Genomic DNA, 21,779 nt, shown 5'->3' on the forward strand with positions numbered 1-21,779 from the left:
TCGGTGCAGTCAAAATACACTGATCAGTGGCTGCAGCCAATTGGCTGCTGCCGCTGATTATCATAAAGAAAGCTTATTTGCACCCATTCATGGGATTTCATTTCTTTTGACATTTTATTATATATTCAATTCTCGCATAGATAAGGCTGTCTAAAAATACTTGTATGCCATGTTCTTTAGTTTTGTAGAGTGTAGTGTATATAGTTCAGGTGGGTATTCATGCTGTATGTGTTGTGCATTCTTGAATTAAAAAAAACACAAGAATCTAACAAAGCGGAAAAGTGATTATTGTGCTGAAGGAAATATATTAAATCATGGAAAAAAGCTAGTACGGTAAAATGACTCAAACAATAGGGAGCTTGCAAAACAGTTAATAATTAATTTGTAATTATTGAATGTCATTAATAAACAATATTTCTATCAGCAGTGATTTTGTCAAGTTAGTAATACAAGTTTTAGCATTTCTGAAATGGGCCTGTATAAATAACAGTATCTAATAACCTGTAATTGCATTTACAAAGTTTTTGGTAGAACAGTGATATTTACAACTTGTATAGCAAAGGAAAATTATTGAGAGATTTGTCTTATGTTCAGAACTTTCATTCTTTCTGAAGTTTCCTATGTGAAATTTTTATATGCCTAAATGTATTATTCAACCTTGCAGTGGCTCATATCTAAAAGTTCATATTCTCTTTTGTGTTACCAGAACATGCAGAACAGTACAGCTCAAGCCACCTTATATTGCAACCTTGACATGCTAATAAATGCCTATAGGCCCATTTACACTTTTCTGGAATATAGCATTTATTCATGTAGATTAACGTGAGTTGTGTTATGCATTAATGTGTGTTGTATTAAGGCAGCCTAAACAAATTATTGGGCTGTCGAAGAACTGGAACAAAAAAAAACAAAAAATGGACAGGGACCTTTTTTCTATTGCAATGCACCAAACTGCACAGTAGCGCATTACCGTACATTGTGATGCAGTGTAATGTATGGCAGAGGTGTGTTCAAAATGAATGCCACCAAAATGTGCTAACTAATGTTGCCTAAGGACCCATTACACTGATGCCCTATGTCAACACATGGTAAAACATGGTAAAACACTACCACAAAGCACATTACAGTGCCATCCATTTTCAATTGCTCCCCAATGCATTACTATGCAATGCCTCTGCGGTATCGGTAAAGAAAAAATGCTGTGATGCCCAATAGTAATCAATCAATCAACTGAAAAAAGCAAAAATAATGACTTCCATAAATATTAGGTAACAATAAACTCCTGTGCTATAAAATTGCGATAAACATTAGGGATGAGCCAAACACCCCCCGGTTCGGTTCGCACCAGAACCTGCGAACGGACCGAAAGTTCGCACGAACGTTAGAACCCCATTGACGTCTATGGGACTCGAACGTTCGAAATCAAAAGTGCTCATTTTAAAGGCTAATTTGCATGGTATTGTCCTAAAAAGGGTTTGGGGACCCGGGTCCTACCCCAGGGGACATGTATCAATGCAAAAAAAACTTTTAAAAACGGCCGTTTTTTAGGGAGCAGTGATTTTAATGATGCTTAAAGTAAAAAAAAAAAAAAAAGTGAAATATTCCTTTAAATATCGTACCTGGGGGTGTCTATAGTATGCCTGTAAAGTGGCGCGTGTTTCCCGTGTTTAGAACAGTCCCTGCACCAAATGTCATTTTTAAAGGAAAACATTTCATTTAAAACTGCTTGCGGTTTTAATGTAATGTCGGGTCCTGGCAATATGGATGAAAATCAGTGAGACAAACGGTACCCCCCAGTCCATTACCAGGCCCTTTGGGTCTTGTATGGATATTAAGGGGAACCCCGCACCCAAATTAAAATAAGGAAAGGTGTGGGGCCACCAGGCCCTATATACTCTGAACAGCAGTATACAGGCGGTGCAAACAAGACAGGGACTGTAGGTTTGTTGTTAAGTAGAATCTGTTTGTCATTTTGAACGGGTACATTTTTAACGTGTTTAGCTCCAGCCAAAATATCTTTTTTAAGCTTTTTGGAAAACATAGGGAAGGGTTATCACCCCTGTGACATTTGTTTTGCTGTCTTTCCTCCTCTTTAGAAGATTTCACCTCACTTTTTGTCCCAATATCAAATGTTTTTTTGAGAATTTGGGGTTTTTTGTGGAACAAGGATTGGAAAGCATCAGTGGAAAGGAGAAATGTTTTTCCCATATTAACTCTTACAGGAGAGAATTTCCCTTCCTAGGGGTAGATTTCATCTCACTTCCTGTTGTCTCCTTCCGTTTGCAAGTAGGAGTCGTTTGTAAGTTAGATGTTTGAAAGTAGGGGCCTGCCCTATATACTCAGCAGAAATTTGGGCCTTAGGTGTTGTTGTGGCCACAACAACGTAAGCCCTCACAGGGCCCTGCTGTGAAATATTAGATCAAGAATTGTAATTACATGCCCCTGTTGAACAGGGGCAGAAAAACTGGGCCTTTGGTGGTGGTGGTGGTGGTGCTGGTGCCACAACACTGTAAGTCCTCACTCCCTCTTGGTGGGTGCAGAAATGGGTCCTGCTGTGAAATATTAGATCAAGAATTGTAATTACATGCCCCTGTTGAACAGGGGCAGAAAAATTGGGCCTTTGGTGGTGGTGGTGGTGGTGCTGGTGCCACAACACTGCAACCCCTCACAGACACTCTAGTTGGAACGCAGGAACGAGCCCTGCTGCAAAGTATTGCATCAAAAATTGTAATTACACGCCCCTGTTAAACAGAGGCAGAAAAATTGGGCCTTAGGCACTGGTGCTGGTGCCACAACACTGCAACCCCTCACAGACACTCTAGTTGGAACACAGGAACAAGCCCTGCTGCAAAGTATTGCATCAAAAATTGTAATTACACGCCCCTGTTAAACAGGGGCAGAAAAATTGGGCCTTAGGCACTGGTGCTGGTGCCACAACACTGCAACCCCTCACAGACACTCTAGTTGGAACGCAGGAACGAGCCCTGCTGCAAAGTATTGCATCAAAAATTGTAATTACATGCCCCTGTTAAACAGGGGCTGAAAAATTGTGCCTTAGGCACTGGTGGTGGCGCCCAGAACCAAAAATGTTCTTACAAGCTATCAGCGTGATGATTGAGGAGGAAGAGGATAATTACTTAGGGATAGTCACTCAGCATCAGCATAGGCAGTCTTTGAAGGGATCTGAGATTTCAAAAAAAATTATTCGGTTACATCAGCATCAGGTGCTTGGTAGCTGGTGGTGATCCAAGACTGATTCATTTTTATGAAGGTCAGTCGATCGACCGAGTCGGTGGACAGACGCACCCTGTGATCGGTTACCACGCCTCCAGCAGCACTGAATGTGCGTTCCGAAAGAACGCTGGATGCAGGACAGGCCAGTAGCTCACTTGCATACTGTGCAAGCTCTGGCCAGTGATCCATCCTCAAGACCCAGTAACCCAGAGAATTTTCGGTGGGAAAGGTGTCCAAGTCTGATCTTGCCCCTAGGTATTCCTGCACCATGTAAAACAGACACTGGTGATGGTTGCTGGAACCGATCATACCTTGGGGCTGCGGACCAAAAAATTGTCTGAACGCATCGGTCAGACGGCCACCTTCTCCACCGCTCCTTCTTTGACTGACCGAAGCCTCAGCAACACGTTGTCCAGAAACAGGAGTTTGTAACCTCCCAGTCTCTGGGAACGCATTGCACAGACCTTTCTGCAAGGCCTCCCGAAGATGTTTCATCCTCTGCTCCATCTGCGATGGCAAGATAAGGTCCGCAACCTTACCCTTGTAACGTGGATCAAGGAGGGTTGCCAGCCAGTATTGGTCCTTCTCCTTGATACCACGAATACGAGGATCCTTACGCAGGCTTTGCAGGATCAGGGAGGCCATGCAGCGTAGGTTTGCTGAGGCATTCGGTCCGGAGCCCTCTGGGTCACTAAGGACGACATGGTCTGCAGCCACCTCCTCCCAGCCACGTACAAGTCCATGTGTTTCTTGGGACTGATCCCTTAAAGACTGCTGCTGATGCTGAGTGCCAGGCTCCACCTCCATACTGACACAATCTTCCTCCTCCTCCTCCTCCTCGTCCTCTTCCTGTGTGATCGGCGGGCACGCAGGAACACTGTCTGGATAAAGGGGGCCTTGAGAGCTAAGGAAGTCCTCCTCTTCCTGCCTCTGTTCTGCCTCAAGTGCCCTGTCCATTATTCCATGCAGCGTGTGCTCCAACAGGTGGACAAGGGGGACAGTGTCACTGATGCATGCACTGTCACTCCTCACCATCCTCATGGCCTCCTCAAATGGTGGCAGGACAGTGCATGCATCCCTGATCATGGCCCACTGGCGTGGGGAAAAAAACCAAGCTCCCCTGACCCTGTCCTGGTGCCATAGTCGCACAGGTACTCATTGATGGCCCTCTGCTGCGTGTGCAGCCGCTGCAGCATGGCCAACGTTGAGTTCCACCTGGTGGGCATGTCACATATTAGCCGGTTCTTGAGCAGGTTAAACTCCTTTTGGAGGTCCGTCAGCCGAGCACTGGCATTATATGACCGGCGGAAATGCACACAGACTTTCCTGGCCTGCCTCAGGACATCCTGTAAGCCCGGGTACCTGCCCAAGAACCGCTGCACCACCAAGTTAAGGACGTGAGCCAAACATAGCACATGGGTCATTTGTCCCTGTCGGAGGGCAGAGAGGAGGTTGGTGCCATTGTCACAAACCACCATTCCTGCCTTAAGTTGGCGTGGCGTCAACCACCTCTGAACCTGCCCCTGCAGAGCTGACGGAACCTCTGCCACAGTGTGGCTCCTGTCCCCCAAGCACACCAGCTCAAGCACCGCATGGCATCTTTTGGCCTGCGTACTTGCGTAGCCCCTTGAACGGCTACGGAGCACTGCTGGTTCAGAGGACAAAGCACAGGAAGAGGCCATGGAGGAAGAAGAAGAGGAGGGGGTGGAGGAGAGAGGTGTGTCACAATCATTATAAAAATATAAAAACAAAAAGTGTAGCGCTAAAATGTTTCGGTCAGCAGCATTGGAATATGCTGAGTGACCAACAGTGTATATCAAAGATTAGGTTATATTAGACCACAAATAAAAGAACAATGAACCAGTGAGAAATCTAATATTCCAAAGAAAACCACTATTATCATGTCCTTTGTGAGAAAAACGATGTGAATCAAAGTGTGCGTCACACAAGTTAAACCCAAATCCTTATAACAAAACACAGGCATATAGGGGTGGGGATGAGTGGTAAGTCCCTGAGGTGAGGACAGTTCATTTAGTCAGACGGAGACCTCTTGGAGCATGGACATATATCCAATAACAATGTTGTTATTAGTGGACTCCTCCAATGATCAGCCCAGTGCAAAAGTAACGTAAAATGCCCTTACCGGACGCGGTGGACTCACAGGCCATACAGCGGTGAGTCATACGAGCTTGAACCGTGTGACACGGTAGGGTTATAGCTGGTCTGCAATTGAATGATCTTGAGAAGAACTCCAATCATGAACAGTCTCCCGATTCATCCTCCAGCACTCACTTGGGTCTCCATCTGGGGCAGTAGACGAGGCTGATACAGCCCGGACACGTTGCAGAGTTGTAGTCTGGAATGAATTGTGACTTGATATCCGCCTGTCGGGAGGAGACTCTCCACCACTACTACTCCTCCTTCCTCCTAATAGCAGCAGAGGAAGGAGGAGTAGTAGTGGTGGAAAGTCTCCTCCCGACAGGCGGATAACAAGTCACAATTCATTCCAGACTACAACTCTGCAACGTGTCCGGGCTGTATCAGCCTCGTCTACTGCCCCAGATGGAGACCCAAGTGAGTGCTGGAGGATGAATCGGGAGACTGTTCATGATTGGAGTTCTTCTCAAGATCATTCAATTGCAGACCAGCTATAACCCTACCGTGTCACACGGTTCAAGCTCGTATGACTCACCGCTGTATGGCCTGTGAGTCCACCGCGTCCGGTAAGGGCATTTTACGTTACTTTTGCACTGGGCTGATCATTGGAGGAGTCCACTAATAACAACATTGTTATTGGATATATGTCCATGCTCCAAGAGGTCTCCGTCTGACTAAATGAACTGTCCTCACCTCAGGGACTTACCACTCATCCCCACCCCTATATGCCTGTGTTTTGTTATAAGGATTTGGGTTTAACTTGTGTGACGCACACTTTGATTCACATCGTTTTTCTCACAAAGGACATGATAATAGTGGTTTTCTTTGGAATATTAGATTTCTCACTGGTTCATTGTTCTTTTATTTGTGGTCTAATATAACCTAATCTTTGATATACACTGTTGGTCACTCAGCATATTCCAATGCTGCTGACCGAAACATTTTAGCGCTACACTTTTTGTTTTTATATTCATTGTCACAATTAGTCTAATTGGTGGTGTTGGCTGCTTACCTTTTCCACTACATTTTTCATTTTTTACATTTACTTATATTTGTTTGTTTGGTTGGCGCAGCAGCTTTTTTCTTATTTTTTACCTTTGTGTCACAATCATTAGCATTTTGGAGGCGTGGTGGCGGAACAACCTCCAACACTACTGCACCTTGTCCTGCATCCTTCCCAGCTGCCAGCAGAGTCACCCAATGCGCCGTGAAACTTAGGTAACGTCCCTGTCCATGCCTGCTGGACCATGAGTCAGCGGTAATATGCACCTTACCGCCCTGTCCAGCGAGGCATGGACATTGCCTTCCACATGCCGGTAGAGAGCCGGAATCGCCTTCCGTGAGAAAAAGTGGCGTTTGGGTACCTGCCACTGAGGAACCGCACATTCCACAAACTCATGGAAGGGGGCAGAGTCTACCAACTGAAAAGGCAGCAGTTGAAGTGCTAGCAATTTTGCCAAGCTAGCATTCAACCGCTGGGCATGTGGATGGCTGGGAGCAAACTTCTTTCGGCGGTGCAGCAGCTGGGGCAGGGAAATTTGCCTGGTACAATCTGACGTCGGAGTACCAAAAGCAGATTGCCCACAAGTACTTGGCTGTGACACACCTAATTCTACACCTTTATTCCTCTCAGTGCAGGTCTCAGAGAGGACTGAAGGTATAGTGGGGTTGGAAATCTCAGCTAATGAGGAGCAAGGAGAGGTCCTCTTTGTTCTTTGGTGTGGGTCTTTTAGATACGCTTGCCAACGAACTGCATGGCAGGTCAACATATGTCTGGTCAAACATGTGGTACCCAAGCGGGAGATGTTTTGGCCACGCGAGATTCGCTTGAGACATATGTTGCAAATAGCAGCGGTGCGATCTGATGCACTCATCTCAAAAAAGGCCCACACCAAAGAACTTTTTGAATAACGCGCAGAGACTGCAGCGCCCTGCACATGTGGAGCTCTGGGGTGTGATGCAGTCAATGTGCTGCCCTTATGATGTGCCACCTCCTCCTCCTCTCTCCTATCAGGCACCCACGTTGAGTCAGTGACCTCATCATCCCCTCCCTCCTCATCACTGGAGCAAACCTGGCAGTATGCTGCAGCAGAGGGAGCATGACTGCCAGATTGCTGTCCTTCTTGGGCACCCCCTCTGTCCGTGCTCATGTTACTGCCTTCATCGAGCTCAGTATCATCATCAGAGCCTTCCAAACGCTGGGCATCCTCCTGGAGCATGTACCGAACACTGTGGTCAAACAGTTCGAGGGACTCCTCAGGAGGACATGGTGGGGCTAGGGAAGGAGTCACTGATGACATTGAGCAGAGGAAAGAGGCCGCTGCTTTGCCAGACAAAGTACCCTGGGCATGGGTGAGAGAGGATGAGGAGGATGAGGATGGCTTGGTCATCCACTCGACCAAGTCTTCCGCATGTTGCGGCTCAACACGGCCAGCTGCCGAAAAAAAGGCCAAGCATGTCCCACGGCCACGTGCTGATGAGGATGCACCGTCTCCACGACCAGCACTAGACACAGAGCCTGCTTGCCCTCTCTTACTGGCTTGTGACTGTCTGCCTCTCCTTCTTGGCCTTCCAGACATACTAATGGCCTGTAGCTGCACTAAGCTGGGATATATATATATATATATATATATATATATATATATATATATATATATATATGTACTGATACTGCAGCTAGCAAAATCAACTGCCTGCCTGTAGTATGAGAACACCACAAACCTTCTACAGGTAGCTTTAGCTGAACACTGTGAGGTGGACCCACCCCACTAACTTGTAGGTTTAGCTGAACACTGTGAACAGGACGCACCCCACTAACTTGTAGGTTTAGCTGAACACTCTGAGCAGGACGCACCCCACTAACTTTTGTAGGTTTAGCTTGAACACTGTGACGTGGGCACACCCCACTAGCTTGTAGGTTTAGCTGAACACTGTGAGCAGGACGCACTGCACTAACTGTAAATAGTCTAGCTGCCTGACTGTGGTACTAATAGGATCAAAAGAACACCAGCAATTTTCTTCAGGTAGCTGTATATACTGTAACAAGACAAGCCTGCCTGTCAGTAAGAAGATAACAGGAACGGATCTAGCTGAACACTGTGAGCAGGATGCACCCCACTAACTTGTAGGTTTAGCTGAACACTCTGAGCAGGACGCACCCCACTAACTTGTAGGTTTAGCTGAACACTGTGAGGTGGACGCACCACACTAACTTGTAGGTTTAGCTGAACACTGTGAGCAGGATGCACCGCACTAACTTGTAGGTTTAGCTGAACACTGTGAGCAGGATGCACCCCACTAACTTGTAGGTTTAGCTGAACACTGTGAGCAGGACGCACCCCTCTGACGTGTAGTTTTAGCTGAACACTGTGAGCAGGACGCACTGCACTAACTGTAAATAGTCTAGCTGCCTGACTGAGGTACTAATAGGATCAAAAGAACACCAGCAATTTTCTTCAGGTAGCTGTATATACTGTAGCAAGACAAGCCTGCCTGTCAGTAAGAAGATAACAGGAACGGATCTAGCTGAACACTGTGAGCAGGATGCACTGCACTAACTGTAAATAGTCTAGCTGTTTGACTGTGGTACTAATAGAATCAAAAGAACACCAGCAATTTTCTTCAGGTAGCTGTATATACTGTAACAAGACAAGCCTGCCTGTCAGTAAGAAGATAACAGGAACGGATCTAGCTGAACACTGTGAGCAGGAAGCACCCCACTAACTTGTAGGTTTAGCTGAACACTGTGAGCAGGACGCACCCCACTAACTTGTAGGTTTAGCTGAACACTGTGAGCAGGATGCAGTGCACTAACTGTAAATAGTCTAGCTGCCTGACTGTGGTACTAATAGGATCAAAAGAACACCAACAATTTTCTTCAGGTAGCTGTATATACTGTAACAAGACAAGCCTGCCTGTCAGTAAGAAGATAACAGGAACGGATCTAGCTGAACACTGTGAGCAGGACGCACTGCACTAACTGTAAATAGTCTAGCTGCCTGACTGTTGTACTAATAGGATCAAAAGAACACCAGTAATTTTCTTCAGGTAGCTGTAAATACTGTAACAAGACAAGCCTGCCTGTCAGTAGGAAGATAACAAGAACGGATCTAGCTAAACTGAATACAGTGTATATATATATATGCAACACCTGGGATGCATATATATACACAATACACTGTAAGTGCAGCTAAATGACTGACTGTTCTGCCTAATCTATCTAACTCAAATCAAATGTCACTGTCTGTCTCTCTCTCTCTCTCAATGAACGCCGGAACACACACTACACAGGGCCGCCGTGCAGGCGGCCTTATATAGTGTGGGGCGTGTACTAAATCCCCTGAGCCATAATTGGCCAAAGCCTCCTTGGCTTTGGCCAATTACGGCTCTCTGTTCAGACGGCGCTGTGATTGGCCAAGCATGCGGGTCATAGTGCATGCTTGGCCAATCATCAGTCAGCAATGCACTGCGATGCCGCAGTGAATTATGGGCCGTGACGCGCCACACAAATTTGGCGCGAACGGCCCATATCGTTTGCAATTCGGCGAATGGCGAACAGACGATGTTCGAGTCAAACATGGGTTCGACTCGAACACGAAGCTCATCCCTAATAAACATTGATACATTGAAAAATACATAAACACATCATAGGTAAAATAAATAAAGTCCCAACAGTCCACACATGAAGTGCTCTAGTGCATCTTCATTATTCAATATGTGCTCCACCATATAACAAGAGTGCTCCGTCACCAGGTGAAATACTCAGTGAAATATTCGCTCACCTCAGGACAAGACCCTCAAAAGGGCCAAAACAGCATAATAGTAATCAATCCTGTACACCAGATAGTGGGTCCTCTGCTCACTTCCTCCTCTGATGATAGAACTTCCCCAGCTGGGATAACTACACAGAACTCTCATAATAAAGAAAACAATATCCAATAGTGTAATATCGTGTTTAAAATGCATAAAGAATACCAGAAAAGCTTAAAGTGTAAGTCCACTCTAACATTTAATCCCTGCATCTACAGACATCCACGATCTAACACTAACCTATCTAGACCTGTAAAGAAGAAATCAGTATACATACCTTTTTTGAAGCTGACCTTGTGTCGCAATTGTATACACTATATTTTTTCTTTATTTGCTATTGTTTTCCCCAAGAAAGTGGAGATATCCTTTAAAACTATCCTTAATACTACTAGTTGAAATTCACAGGACAAATTATTAAATTTGGCTGTTGATCTTATGAGGAAAGGTCACAACGCAACATCGAATGATGGCAACGGTTAAGTCGTGCTCTACTTCCTAAATATTACTTCACAGACACCCCATCAATTCAGCTTGGGCTGTGATTACCAGACATTGGCGCCCTAGCTATGCACTTCCTATAAAGAGTGGGTCAACTAGGTGAACTACATCTGTGAAATGAAGAAACATTTATTCACTAAATAAACCAGATTAGAGACTTACAATATCATGTGGTATAGTTGAAAAAAACACTTTGCCTTCTCTCCTATCCTGAATAGATGATAATCTTCAAACCTAATGGACAGAACATAATCCTCATGATAGACTGGACTGACAGGGTGGGTGATTTCCCCTTAGTAAACCCCCTACAATCTTATCCTTACCCCCTCTTTTTCTTTCCTCTCCACCTCCCCCCAGTGTTTTCTTCACTGCCTGCATTCTCCCTCAAGCTTTATTTTCTACCTGTCTGCTCATGTATTCTTACCCATTAGTGCCCAATCGCTCCTGCCCTCATTTGCACACACAATGATTTTGAACCTGTACTCTTCATTGCTTCATTATATCACACATCAGTGCATGCAGCAGAACTCAAATTTACAACAGGAATTTGGGACCTTTCATCTGGCACCCTCTGGGTAACTCTTCTGTAATACTGTCTTGTTGAATTATAAAGAACAAAATAAGAAGAAAAAAAGAAATGGAATTGGTTGAAGTTCCAAGAAGAGGGAGGAATTTGCTTGGACAGAAACAGTAATTAAAGTGGATGTAAACCCAATGTCATCCTTTCTAAACTACTGCCATAGGGGTTATCTATAAGGATATACATGCCTCCTGCATGTATCTTTACCTGTCAAATGTCTCTGTTTTATCGGTGTAGGGGGTTCCTTTTAAAATCCATACCAGACCTAAGGGCCTAGTATGCCCCTGGGGGGGGACCCACGCCGTTTTTTTATATAAAATTTGTCATGGAGTTCCACCTCAAGATTCATACCAAACAGTGCCGGGCATTGGCGGGGATCCGAGTCGGATCCCCGTGCTTGTCGCTCATCGGGAAAGGAAAAATCATTTTTCCTTTCCCGATGAGCAGCTCGGCGCTGTTATCCGCAGCTGACACAGTGCACTGTGATTACCTGCGGTTATGTGCGGATAGCTGCGCTAAATCGCTCCTGGACGCAGTCGATTCTATCTTTTCTATCTGCACGAAACCCCATGTATCTAATTCGCAGCTAAACGCAGTGTGTGAATGGGGCCATAGGAAAGCATTGTGTGCTTTTAGCTGCGGTAGAAAATTAGAAAATTCGCAGCTAAAAGCACCATTCTATCCGTTTGTGTGAAAGGGGCCTTAGGCTGTCACTCACAGCAAGGGGGAGGATTTGACAAAGTTTTCCTCAGTTTGTCAAGATTTTTCTCACTGAACAATAAAAGAGGATTGCTTAGAGATGGATTAACTCTGTGTGGCAAGACTGGGCTCAAATGATAGGAAATCTTATACTCTACAGTATGATATATATAAAAAAAAAAAAAATCGGGTTTACATCCACTTTAACCTCTGTATGTAATCTAAGGAGTCGTTGCATTTTTCTATATTTTTAATTCCCCTAAACAAAGTTTTCAAAGTTCCAGGCAATAATTTAAATAAATTATCAAGCTACTAATACTGTCATGGACACACTACTTCCAGAACTGCAACAGGGCTCAGGCGCATCCCTGCCAACAGGTCCCCAGTAACGAACAGGCGTGCGCCAATGCGTGTGCGCCGACCGCGGAGATCGTGCGCGCGAGCACAGTAATGCGGCTTTGGGGCCCAGTGGCCTTTAAGAGGGGCTTCCACCATTCAGCTCTTGCTGTTCGATCTGCAGCTTCACCTGTTTCCTGTTCCTGTAATCTGCATCTGATCACCTTCTGACCTGGCTCTCTGACTACGCTGCTGTCTCCAATCATGAACCTTGGCTCTCCATTGACCCATTCCTTGCCTGCCGATTCTGTTGATCTGATCCGCTGTGTATGACCCGGTTTGTCTGACCTTGCTTCTGCCTGCGGTGCAGACTCATGTGCGTTTGCTGCTTCTTGGCGCACCTGCATCCAGCTCACTTGCATTCAGCTGACCTGCATCCGGCTTACCTGCACCCTGCTGACTTGCATCCAGCTTACCTGCAGCCTGCTGACCTGCATCCAGCTCACCTGCCATCAGCTGACCTGCATCCGGCTTACCTGCAACCTGCTGACCTGCATCCAGCTTACCTGCAGCCTGCTGACCTGCATCCAGCTCACCTGCATCCAGCTGACCTGCATCCAGCTTACCTGCACCCTGCTGACCTGCCTCCAGCTTACCTGCACCCGGCACTCCAGCCAGTTCCAGTGCCTCCCAGCGGACGTCATCTTCGGTTCCAGAGAATCCACCAGGCACTCATACCCCATTGTGCTCCTACGGTCACTGTCCTCAACTCCAGTGATCTGGGAACCAGGGCTGTACGAGAGGTCTCCCTTTGCACGTCAGGCTTACATACGAGGTACGTGTCAAATACTATCCAGCAAAAACTGCAGCTGTGTTTAAAAGTCTATGCCCAAGGACACAATTATAATATAGTGTCCTTAGATGTGTTGGTTGCATTTGTTTTCTTTTTGAGGGTTTTCCCTTTTTTTTTTCACCCGGTGATTCTATCCTAGGGTTACAATGCTCTCACTTCATTGCATCTGTGGAAGACCAGTAATGTCACCTTCAGGGCCAGTTCACACAATAGAAACGCAATCCGGATACATTTCTGCTTTTCTGCTTTTCTGCATGTGCATTTTTAAAGCGTTTTTGATGCATTCCAGTGCATTTTTAATGCGTCTTTCGTGCATTTTTGATGCCGTGCATCCCCCCCCCCCTCTTTTTTCTTAACCTTAAGAGCCTTAAGTTACATGTGCTTTTTTTCTGCACTAAAAATGCATTCACAGTTTTTTCCATGTATTCATATATTCCAATGTGTCTAGTTCACTCCAGTGCAGTCAGTTCCAGTCAGTTTCCGGTCAGTTTTTGCACCAGAAGCTACCTAGAACTGACTGTACTAGTGTGAACTAGAGCCATTGGAATACATGGAAACATGGAAAACACTGTGCATGCATTTTCAGGGCCACTTTACACCAAAAAATGCACTCCGGATACGTTTCGAATCAGTTTTTGCTTACAGTTCACACCACACACAATTTTTGATACAATTTGCTAGGTTCCAGTACAGTTCTGTGCAGAAAAAATGCAGCACGCTCTACTTTTTTTCTGCACCGGAAACTGACTGGACTGCACTGGTGTAAACTAGAGCCATTGGAATACATAGAAAACACTGCATGCATTTTTAGTGCAGAAAAAAATAAAAAAACTGCATCTGGTGTGAACTAGCACTTAAACAAAAAGTGTTTTAGGACTTCTGAACTATAGGCAGTTTTCAATAGAAATTTATAAATGAATAAATCCTGGTCGAAAAAAGGACAGACTAGGTGACTGTCATCTCATGTTTATAGATACCCTTAGAAATAATTCAATATAGTACAGGTCCTGAAGAATCTATGAACTGCCTTCAAAAAGAGGTCAAAGTAAAGAGAAATGCATTCTGAGCACTTCACATCTGCCATATGGGATCCAGGGAGTTGTCAGATGGAGTTTAAGGGTATCACCATTGCTTTAAGCTATCCCCCCACATTAAAGGGTTTTCCATATATTTAAAGCGGTAGTAAACCGCTGTTTTTTTTTTTGTTAACTTGCAAGGTAATGTCATAATTGCATACTAGCACATTATGTGAAACATACCTTAGAACAAAGCCCTCCAGCGGTGCGCTGTCACCACTGAAGGCGCTTCCATCTTCACCCTGTCTTCCTTTCAGGTTCGTGGACTCTGGCTGTATGAGTGGCCAGAGCCGCAATGACGTCACTCCCGTGCATGAGCGTGGGAGCCACTGTTTACGGCACAGGACTCTGAAGGAACGGTACAGTTATGCCGTTACTTCAGAGCACATGGGGATGTCATTGGCTGCATGTACAGTAAATATCTCCTAAACAGTGCATGTTTAGGAGATATTTAGAGTACCTATAGGTAAGATTAATGCATGGGAGTTTACTACCACTTTAATAAACTTGAACACCACTTTAACAGTTAAAGTGGATGTAAACCCACTCTCATCCTTTCTAAACTACTGCCATAGGGGTTATCTATAAGGATATACATGCCTCCTGCATGTATCCTTACCTGTGAAATGTCTCTCCTCTGCCTGTTATGAGACCTGACAAACTGCAGATTCTGTGGGTGGGTCTGTTGTCTGGAGCTCGCTGGGTGGAGTCGTGATGTCAGTAGACTCCCCATTCACCTCTACACTCCCCTTGTCAACATGCATTTTCTCCTGTTTATTTCTTACACTGAACTTCTGCTATGATCACGAACATCCAGTCAAAACCCACAAAAGTCACCACATGACTTCAGCATGCCCAATCATGCTGAGGTGCGGAACAGCCAATATTGGGTGAGCTGGAGAAGAATGAAGGAGGGGATCTGAAGTACACAGAATGCCTCTCTCAGGCTCATGCATGAGATCTGTAAATCAGCTATCACTCACAGCAAGGGGGGAGAAACAGACTCTTATTTCTCTGTCTGTCTGTTTTTATCTCACTGAAAAGAGGACTGTTTAGAGCTGGATTAACTCTTCGTGGCAAGACTGGGCACAGATGACATGAAATCCTATACTGTACAAGGTGCAAACCTTAATTAAAAAAAAAAAATCAGGTTTACATCCACTTTAAAATGTTGTAGGTTTTAGAGGATAATCGCACCTTATTTTTATGACAAATGAAAAAAGGGTTATCACAGTTTTGTGGTTAGAGCAGACATTTTTTTTTATTCCAGGCTGCTTGCTGGCTCAAGAAAGTCATTTCAGTGCAAGAAAGACAAAGCTTACAACCTTAAAACCATATTTAAGGAGAAATCAGTCAGCTAGCATGGTATTTATAGTGACAGTCTGCAATGATTTCTAAATACGGCTGTGCCACAACAATTACAGCGGGATACTTCTCTCCGCTCCATTGAACACAGAAACACATCATCAACTCTGGCTGCATATGTATCTCAATCTTCTGCCTTCTTGTTTACCTACTTGAGCACTTTGGGAGACAGATTCCGAGAAGTGACTGATTAACCCGTGTGAATGATACATGTGGCATATGCCTTATGCTCCAGGGGTTGGTGCTTTGTGTCAGTACAAATGAGCACAGACACATCTTTCTGCAGTGGGACATTGATAGAGAACAACTGTAAGAAAGAAAGAACAACACAAAGAGACAAGAAAAAGATATTAAGAAAGCGAGACTGACAAAGACAGTTTTTTGAGTTTCAAAAAAAGATGAGAAAAATACTTCTGCTGGCTCAGAACTAAAAACAATGTGTAGAAAATCCCAAATCTGTTAAAAAGAATGTTTCATTAGCAAAAACTTTAAATGCAAACTCCCCATTTCCTCTTTTTGCCTGTAAGAAAATCTTTAGTTTGGAAATCTTTTTTTTATTAATGTAAGGTAAGTTTTCCATCAAATTTGTTTTCCTCTGTGATCTGTAATCTATTTAAGCACACTTTTCCTTTCTTTTCTTTTCTTTTCATTTGCCATCACACTTTTCCATCTCTTTCCCCTTTCTTGTAGGACCTTGGACAAGGCTAAATAGGTGTGTTTTAATGGGTTTAGCTTAATAACAATAATAGGGCGTACACACGGTCGGACTTTGTTCGGACATCCTAGGATTTTTTCCGACGGATGTTGGCTCAAACTTGTCTTGCATGAACACGGTCACACAAAGTTGTCGGAAAATCCGATCGTTCTAAACGCGGTGACGTAAAACACGTACGTCGGGACTATAAACGGGGCAGTGGCCAATAGCTTTCATCTTTTTATTTATTCTGAGCATGCGTGGCACTTTGTCCATCAGATTTGTGTACACACGATCGGAATTTCCGACAACGGATTTTGTTGTCGGAAAATTTTATCTCCTGCTCTCCAACTTTGTGTGTCGGAAAATCCGATGGAAAATGTCCGATGGAGCCCACACATGGTCGGAATTTCCGACAACATGCTCCGATCGGACATTTTCCATCGGAAAATCCGACCGTGTGTACGGGGCATTAGAAGTGAATACATGGGCATTTGGGGTAATCCCATTTTCTGTTGCTAAATGTTTATTCAGTTTTTCAGTAACTGTGAAGGACCCAGTATTATCTGCTAATCTTAGGCTCACCAATGAACTCCCAAAATGCTTCAGATTGTGTAGAGAAATAAATCAGAAAAATAAGTACACAATGAGTGTTTGTAAAGCATTTCCTAGTCAGTGTCTTGCTTATAATTAACCCAATAAACATAAACATTTTGGAGTCCTGCTAAAGATGAGATGTATAGGACCCCCCTAGTAATACTAGGAGGGTGTGTATCAGAAAATCAGATGCACAAACAATAAACACAAAAAAACAAGAGATATAGCACACCCATAGAGAGTAACCTAACAAATGTAATAATCAACAGGTAAAAATATCAGCGTATGACATCAAACTGGCCCCCTTAGAAGCCAGACAATGCACCTTCCCATCCAGCATAAAACACCCTAACCCACCCTCCCCAAAACCGAACCCTGACAAAAGGAGAGCCCTCCACACACCTCTAGATGAATGGGGTGCGGAATGCCAGCTCAAGGGAGCTGGGCCTAGCCTATCCCCATGCAGAACCCCCTACAGAACATCGGCCCTAAAAGAAGTACTGTGGTAGGATCTAGACCCACTGCTGAAAGTGTCACACCTTAAAAACCTCAATGGGTGAGTGGGGCACCTCACCACAGTGCTGACAGAGCCCACCACAGGAACAAACCTCCCGCAATGCCCACTAGATATGGTCAGTCATAGTCAAGGATGGTAGGCATGGAGAGTCACACAGTAGGCAACTGAAAAGTCCCTGAAGACTGAGCCAGGAAAGAAGTTTATTAGCTGCAAAGACTATAACTGGCATTGTCAATACATCCCATAGATGTAAAGGAAACTAGGTAATCAATCAACCAGTGAATCAGTAGTATGGACTGAATCCATGTGTGGGGATAACCCAGCAACCAGCAGGTAAACACTCATCGGGGCACATGATAAATCCTCATTGGTAGGTGTGAGCACTAATAGATCAGAGGTATGTGGTAGATATCGCTGCTGGCATACACAGAGAGGGTCCCAGATCAGGTGGGCATCTCCACCTGTACACATAGCTGCCAATGTGTGATAACCAGGTAAGTGTGATGTTGCATATAGTACTCACAGTCCTCCATTAAGCCATTTTTCAAAAGAGCTGGTGCGGGTATCCTTAGCTTCTAATCTCATAGGGATAGTCCACGGTGCACAAATGCCATCCTGAATTCCCATACCTTGTGTAGAGGGTAATTGGACGCGATAGCGACTGTAAACTCCACACTCAGGTATACTCCGGTATGCTCCGGTGACATGTGAGAACATCCAGCGTGGTGGGAGTCAGCTGTGCTGAAAAGTCTGTGTTTGGACCATCTGATGGGGCATCTGTAGGGGGTTCGTCCCTATGAGAAACTTCGTCTACATGTTTTGTTCCGCCCACCGGAACATCATCAGGCCACCAATGCTTAAAATTAATTCAGCATCACAAATTATAGTGAAATAGTGAATATTGTAAAGTTATTTTGATATTTTAAATTATACAATGCTTCTCACGTGGTGTGTGTGTGTTTAGGTGGATTATAGTGTATGACTGATTGGATGTTGGTCAATTACACAGTTTGTCTCATTCAATAGCATGCCAGAATACCGCACAGACTTGGGTAATGTATGTATGTTTTAATTTGATTTTGAATGACTGAATTGCTAGAATGAATTATTCACCTGAAAACACATTGTGTGCCCTAATTAATTTTACAATACAGGACAAAATAAAAGAAACACTACATGAAAATGAGCTTAACCTTAAAATAAATTGATCAAAATTATAAACACAATTGCAAAGACAAGCCATATTATGTTGATTGGCAGTTAATAGTGTGCATCAAGAAAAATGTCAATGAGCAATTTATTATGTGGGTTTTCATAGAAATAAGAGGCATCTAATTCAGTTCTAAAAACTCCACACTTGAATAGTGGGTGTATTTATCAAAACAGAAATGAAAAGTTAGATTTTTGCACTTAGCTGTAAAATCCATTTCTTGGAGTACATCACGGAACACAGTGCAGGCTATAAATCATGAATAACTGGGTTAAGTGCCACCTATAGGTGAATGGACACCGGCAGAAAAAAAAAAAAAAACAGACAGGATATCCTCCTATATAACCCCTCCTACTTAGAAAGCTCCTCCGTTTTGTTGCAAGTAATGAACCCCCAGAAAGAGGGGAGTGTCCCATGATGTACTCCAAGAAATGGATTTTACAGGTAAGTAAGTGGTCAAAAGCAGCATCCTCAATAATCTGTATATCCATCTGGGAAAACCTTGTAAAGGTGTGTACAGAAGACCAGGTTGCAGCCTTGCAAACCTCAGTCACTGACATCTAATGATGACTAGCCCAAGAGGTCCTTACACTCCTAGTAGAGTGAGCCTTTACTGAAAAAGGCAAAGCCTTACCCTTCAAGTCATAGGCTCAGAAAATAAGCTGAGGAATCCATCGTGAAATGATCAACTAAGTAGCCACCCAACCTTTCCTAGAGCCTTTAGGAAGGACAGACAATGTATCCTGACTGCCTGTTTGCTGTGGACATTTTCAAATACGTCCTGACAGCCCAAACTAGATATTTCCCCTAATGACTGAGGACTGGCAAAAAACATAAGGTAAGACAATGTCCTGATTTAAATGAAAACTCAAAACCACTATTGGTATGAATGGTGGATGAGGACTACTACCTTGTCCTGATGGAGTACTATAAATGGCTCTTTACAGGAAAGAACCACCAATTCCAACACTCTCCTTGTCGAAGTGATTGCTACAGAAAAAAAGATTTTTTTGGGTCAAAAGGACTAACAGGATCTCATGTATTGGCTCAAAAGGTAATTTCTGCAAAACAGACAAAATCAAATTCAAGTTCCATGGACACAGGGGAGACAGTTACCCCTTAAACAAAAGTGCGTACCAATGAATGAGAGACTATGGGTCTCTGAAAAAAATATCTTGCTTTTAATGGTACTTAAGGCCAAATTCAATTCCACGTCCGATTGGAGAAAAGCTAAAATGCGGCCAATCATATATTTATGATATAAATAGAAAACAGGTGGGTATCTGCACTACTGGGCAAAAATGATATTATAGTATAAGCAGCCAGCACAATCTGTTGATAAACAAAATAAAAAGATAAAAAGTTCACATCCGGTGCTAATCTAATAAAAGCAGTCTTTTATCTATGAAGAGGGAGAGATGCAATCCCTTTATCAGTTTCAGTGTATGGAAAGAGGCACACCACAAAACGTGTGAATCCAATCTGCTTACCAGAGATCAAGATAAAGAAGACAAAGGACAATGACTTCCCAAAGGATCCCAGCTCCTCCTTCCAATCACTGTAGTGTAGTTTGATTATGGTTCAGTTGCACAGCAAGACCTGCGTCTGATACTGTCCCCAGCCAAACAGCAACGATCACCAATTGAGGTGTCTCACCCAATTGAGAGGATAGCATCACCAAATGAAGAAATAAAGCAGAAAAATAGTAAAGCTTGTATTTAATAAAAATGTATTTAATGTAGTAACTTACATCACAGTACAGGAAAACGATCATTAATGATAAAAGTGGCCGCGGCTCTCAGCAATAATGATACACCTCTGATGATATCCCATGGGATAAAACATGTCAAGCTGGCTGGAACACAAGCATGCTGAGAGCCGCAGCCGCTTTTATCATTGATGATCATTTTCCTGTACTGTGATGTAATTTACGACTTTGAATAAATTTTTATGCAATACGGGCTTAACTATTTGCTGACTTATTTCTTCATTAGGTAATGCTATCCTCTCAATTGGGTGAGACACCTGTGGATTATTGGTGATCTAGATTAGTGACTGTAAAGCAAGATGCATTATTGGCCCCTTAGACAGGAGAGCTGGCTGAGACAGACGTGCCCAAGACTGCTCACTGCCAAGTTCACAAAGTCAGTGTACAATGCCCTCCTGGGCCAAGCTGGTGCAATTATAATTACCAGTGTTCTTTCCTCCATGATCCTGCGTAACAGAAGCTGAACCAGTGGGAAGACATAAATTAGGGAGAAATGAGCATCCACTACGTTCTAGGGCAGGCCCTGCATTCTTCCTCTGGACCCAGCCATCTGAGAGCACAGAAATGACTGCCTAGATGAAGAGGCATTTGAAGCTGGAGTAGCAGAACCTTTATAGGCCAGATGCCTTTTTCTTAAGCAGCAAGAGGGAGCTTTTACTGACAGAAATCTGATGTATTTATCCAGGTCACCATCGAGGAGGCATTCCCCATGAAAGGGGAAACCCTGCCAGTAATTTCTAACAGAGCAGCTCAGCAGACCAGCTACAGAACCCAACACATGTGAATAGACACCAGTGCAAAACAAGAAATCTGTTGGAAAAAGTCCTTCAGGGCATACCATAAAACACGGGCCCCATAGCAACTTTGTTAACCCCTGACTAATGACTGCCTCAGCATGAGACGGGTTATTTTTTACCAACTGCTTAATGCGGTCCTTAAGGCTTTGGAATTCACATGGCTGCCACGACAGAGCCCAGCCAAGCCAAAGGAAGCTTTAAACAGTGTCTCCGGTCTTAAAAGCTTGTAAACTATGAGGTGGTTATAAATACACCCAAAAGGGAACACTTAAAGTGGTCCTCCTCTTCTCTGGTCCCACACCAGTTCCTGGCTTCTCCCTCCTACTGATTGCCCCTACAACAAGCAGCTTGCTCTGGGGGCACCCAAGCAGGCATGCTCCTGAGCCTTGACTCTGTGTTTCCATGCACACATGAAGACGCAGCTCGGCTCTGCCCCCTCTGTCTCCTGATTGGCTCACTGGCAGTGATTGACAGCTGCGGCAGCCAATAAGTTGGAATGTTAGTCACTGGAGAGGCAAGGCTCTCGTGGACATTGCCGGATCGAGAGGGGGCACAGGTAAGTATTAGGGGGACTGGGAGTGCTGCTGTA

The sequence above is a fragment of the Aquarana catesbeiana genome, linkage group LG05 (genome assembly GCF_042186555.1).
Source record: "Aquarana catesbeiana isolate 2022-GZ linkage group LG05, ASM4218655v1, whole genome shotgun sequence".
NCBI classification, from domain to species: domain Eukaryota; kingdom Metazoa; phylum Chordata; class Amphibia; order Anura; family Ranidae; genus Aquarana; species Aquarana catesbeiana.